The sequence below is a fragment of the Siphateles boraxobius genome, unplaced genomic scaffold (assembly GCF_051911475.1).
Source record: "Siphateles boraxobius isolate OS27281-9 unplaced genomic scaffold, OSU_SipBor_1 76, whole genome shotgun sequence".
Classification (NCBI taxonomy): domain Eukaryota; kingdom Metazoa; phylum Chordata; class Actinopteri; order Cypriniformes; family Leuciscidae; genus Siphateles; species Siphateles boraxobius.
In genome coordinates, this window is record NW_027509204.1 from 112501 (window position 1) to 117500 (window position 5000).

Below are 5000 nucleotides of genomic sequence, written 5' to 3' on the forward strand. Positions count from 1 at the left end.
CATATTTCTTTCTCACTCAAACCATTAAAATGTCTCAACCACATCTCATTTGAATTCGGCTTTTTAAAAGCCTCTTCCATAAAAACATGATAAAACATTTTCATATTCCCCAATTTTAACTCCATTCTTTTACCTTGATTTGTAAAAAAACATTTCAATTCTCCCTTCTTTCTTCTCTCCCCACTCTGTATTTTATTCAGCCACTCATTAGGTATTGCATTTTTCATCTCTTCATATTGTTTCTTTACACAACTTATATCATACTCTTCCTTTGCCTCCTCTAACTCATCAATGATCACTTGCATTGGTAAAAATCCGTCCCTTATTTCATACAATATATCTCTTACTCTTGAAATTCCAACCGCCCACCATTTTTTAAAAAACATTTCCTTCCCATTATTCACAATATTTTTATTAAAAAACAATGGTTGGTTTAAAATCTCTTCTCTCTCCGCTGGCTTAAAATCCACCTTAGAGAGGAAAAAACCCCAAGCTTTTAAAACTTCCTTATAAAATTCTGGTACTCCTTTAAACATCCACTCCTTCATTTTCATCCATAAAACACTATCCCCCAATTTCACCTCCCCACATTTGTTCAAAAAATATTTCATTGTTTCTTTCCATTCCCCCTTTTCCTCTTCATCTATATATTTTTTCACCACTTTGATCCTCATACTTTTCTTCTTTAGTTCTACATCAGCTAACCCCATCCCTCCTTTATCTGTCTGTCCAATCAAAGTGTTATATGCAACTCTTGGGGGTTTTTTCTCCCAAACGAATTCTGTCACGCATCTTTTCAGTCTCATTTCCACCCATCTTGGTGTTGCACTAACAGTTAAAATATACCACATTTTAGATAACATTAATGCATTTACCACTAAAATTTTCCCTTTCAAACTTAACATCCTTCCCCTCCAAAAAATTAATCTCCTCTCCATTTCTCCCACCATCATTTCAAACATTCTTTCTCTTGCCCCCTTCTCATCTTTCCCTAAAGTCACCCCCAAAATTTTTGTTTCTTTTACTTCCTCAAAATGTACAACCCCAACCAAATTTGGTACCCTTCCAAACCTCATGTACACTGTCTTTTCTTCATTCACTCTTGCTCCTGTTCCTTTTCCATATCTCTCTACTTTTCTCATTACTTCCTTCACACTTTCTAAATCTTTTAAAAACAACGTTGTGTCATCTGCATACTGAAATATCCTTTTTTCTTCTTTGCCTTCTTCTATTCTAATACCTTTTATACATTCATCTTTTTTAATCATTAATCCTATAGGTTCTGCTACCAAAGTATACAGCTGTGCAGAAAGTGGACATCCTTGTCTAATAGACCTGGTTATTCTAAAAGGTTCAGTTAAAAACCCATTACACTTTACTCTTGTCATTACATTTTTATATAAAATCTTTATCCAATCATTAAAATTTTTCCCAAACCCAAAATGTTCTAAAATTGAAAATAAAAACCCATGTTCTACCCTATCAAAAGCCTTTTCAAAATCTAAATTAACAACATATCCATCCTCCTGCGTTTCATTTAAATAACTTATTATGTCTCTTATACCACCTGTAATATCTGCAATATCTCTCCCTCTCACCCCATACGCTTGGTTAGTCATTATAACTGTTGGTAAAACATTTTTAAGTCTGTTTGCAAGAACCTTAGCTAGTATTTTCAAATCTGTATTTAACATTGTTATTGGCCTAAAATTATTTAAAATATTTTTACTTCCTTTCCTTTTATAAATCAATTTCATCAATCCCATACTCATCCTCTGGTCAATTTCCCCTTTCTTAAAAATCTCCTGATATACTTCTTGTAAAATTTCACTTATTCTCTCTTTAAAAACTTTATAGAATTCATTTACTATCCCATCCGTGCCTGGGCTTTTCCTTCCTTTTAAACTATTTATAGCTTGTATAATTTCCTCTTTGCTAATTTCTTTTTCACATTCTTCCTTATCCTCTTTACTTACTTTAGTCGTAACACACTCTAGTAATAGGTTTTTCTCTTTTTCATCTATTCCTTTTGTTCCAAAAAGTTCTCCATAATACTCTTTTACTTCTTTTAAAATCCCTTTTATGTCCTTCACTATTTCTCCTTTTTTATTTTGTAATTCTTTTATCATTTCCGCTTTTCTTCTGTTTTTTTCTAAACCAAAGAAAAATTTTGTACATTTCTCTCCTTCAATTGTATATTTTGCCTTACTTCTTAATATTGCTCCTTTACACTTTTCTTCCTCAAATTTCCTTAGCTCTTCTTCCCACCGTATTATCTGTTCTATCTGTACTTTACTTTTATTTGTCTCGTCTCTTAGCTTTGCCCTTATTTTTACCTCGTTTGCTTTTTTGACCCTCTGTACCAGTTTACTGTAATTCATAGAATATTTCTTTATTTCATATTTTACATTTTGCCACCACAATCTTTTATCTTCAAAGTACATTCCATCCTCTTTCTCTTTTTCTAATATTCCTTCAATTCCTATTCTGTAACTTTCATTTGCCAGTATTCCTGAATTTAAAATCCACACACCAGGCCCTTTTTTTTCTCTACTAAAATCAATTTTCCATAAAAGCATCTTATGGTCACTCAAGCTGGTATCCTTATAACAAATTTCCTCCAGAAAACATTCCATTTCCCTTACACTCAAAATAAAATCTATTCTTGTCTGACACATGAAATTCCCTACTAATTGTCTTCTGGAAAAGTCTCTTTTTCTTTCATTTTCATCTCTCCAGACATCAATCAAATTTCTCTCCTCCATCATCTCTTTTAACACTTTCCTTCCCACATCTGTTTTAAAAACCATCCCATCCGCCATGTCAATTTTACTAAAAACTGTATTAAAATCCCCAACTAAAATTAAATTATTCCATTTCTTTGTTAAAATCCTAATTCCCTCAAAAAATTCCCTTTTTTCTCCCTCATGCGTAGGTGCATGCAAGTTAATTATCACAAATTCATTATCACCTTGTGTAATTTTAATCCCATTACATTTGCCTTTTTTGTCATTATATACTTCACATGAATTAATTTCAACATTTTCTCTTATTAAAATTGCTACCCCTCTTCCCAACCTTCCATCACCATTATTATAAAATATTTGCCCTTTCCATCTATTTTTCACATCCTCTATCATTTCTTCTTTCCAGTTTGTTTCTTGTAAAATTATCACATCTTGTTTTTTACATAGTTCATTTAACATTTCAAATTTCCTTTTACCGATTAAACCTCTTGCATTCCAACATACCAAATTTAAAACCATACTGTACAAAAATAAATAATTAAAAACGTTCATTCTTGATTATCTTCTCCGTCTTCCCTTCTCAACCCCTCAACCGTATTATCTAATTGTTTAAGTCTTTTTCTTTTTGCCAGTTCTAAATTAGGTGTTACCTTCTGTTGTTTTCTTCGTGGCATTATTCCCAGTTCTCTGTCATTTTGTGCCTCCATTTGGTTCTTCTTTCCTTCATCTCGTGCCAGTTTTACTTCATTCAGTTCTTCTCCCCTTGATATTGTTTCTTCTGTTGATTCATCTTCCTCCATTTTTTCCTCTTGATCTCCTACTTCCTGTTGCTCCTCATTTTCTTGTTCTTTACTAGTCCCTTGTTTCTCTCCTCCTGTTGTCTCATATTGTTCTTCCTTTTTGTTTGTTTCTTGAGTTTCTGTAGTGTCGTTATGCATCTGCCCGTTCACTTGTTGCTCCTCCTCTTCCTCGTTGTTCTGCATCCAGCATTCACATTTGTTTAGTGTTTTAAAACAGTCTGGGCACTTGACTGCATTGCATTCCCGTGCAAAGTGGCCATGCTCCTCACATTTGCGACACTTGAAATCTGGACAGTCTTTCAGGATATGCTCCGGGCTCATACACAACCGGCAGGTTTTAACCTGCTTATTGTGTATCACCCGAAAATGCTGAGTTCCCTCTGCTGTCTCAAACCGCGTACTGTATGGAAGTGACGCAACCTCTCTTGGGAATTTTGCCTTAATGAACCTTGTGCCATCTTCAATGCCCGTGCCTGGATAGTATCTCCTCTTTACAGTTGAGACGGGGATAACTCCCCACCCCTCCAGTTTTGTTATGATTTCCTCGTCCTCCAGATAAACGGGTAGATGCATAAACGATACTACATACTCCCTGTCTTCCAACTTCTTCACTTCACACATTTGTCCATTAATCTCCAGTCCGTTTAACAGTTCATCACATAAATCCTCATTTTCCATTGTTACCTCATATTGTTTCTGTTGTTTTGGGCGCACTGCCAAAATTCCTTCCACACCGATTTTCTTTGTTATTGCTTTGATGATATTCTCTCCATTGCCATCTCTTGTTTCACTCACATCAATAGTTATTGTTGCCTCCTTCTTGTATAGTCTTTTGGTGTTGCTTATGATCTTTTCTCGTTGTCTTAATTCAGTCCTTTGTTCTTTTGCCATTTCAGTTTCTGCCGCCATTTCCGTGTTGATGCCGAGTAGTCTGTCCGTATCACTCATTCTAACGAAAAAAACAAAACAAAAACCACTCCCCAGGCAGCACGCAGCTGCTGGTTTGTGGTTTAAAACAAAAAAACAAAACTATACTACAAAAAAACTAACACAAACTTTTAAACAAAAAAACATAAAACAAACAAAAAATCAGAGAACCTCTTGGTTTTGCAGACACACCACTTCCTGGTTGCTCAACAGTGCCCCAAGGTGGTATGGCCGTAAGCGAAAACTGCTGCCAAAATTGGGCTATTTAAAAGGTTAGACCATTAATGAAGAAAACTAAGAAGAACTTTTGAAAAAACTCAAACTCTTTCATGCTCTCTGAAGAATCTCAGAGACTTTTAAAGGCTTTCTGAAGAAGCTCAGGGACTCTTTTTTTGTTTAAATCAAAAAAGCTTACAGCACCTGGTATTCCCAGGCGGTCTCCCATCCAAGTCCTACCAGGCCCGACCCTGCTTAGCTTCCGAGATCAGACGAGATCGGGCGTGACCAAGGTGGTATGGCCGTAAGC

At 35.2% G+C, this 5000-nt stretch overlaps 1 non-coding gene across 1 annotated transcript; it reads right to left on the reverse strand.

Moving 5' to 3' along the window:
- Positions 1-4882: 4882 nt before the first annotated feature.
- Positions 4883-5000, reverse strand: LOC143724960 (5S ribosomal RNA). Its single transcript, XR_013197747.1, has one exon. It is a non-coding gene; the product is annotated as a 5S ribosomal RNA (ribosomal RNA).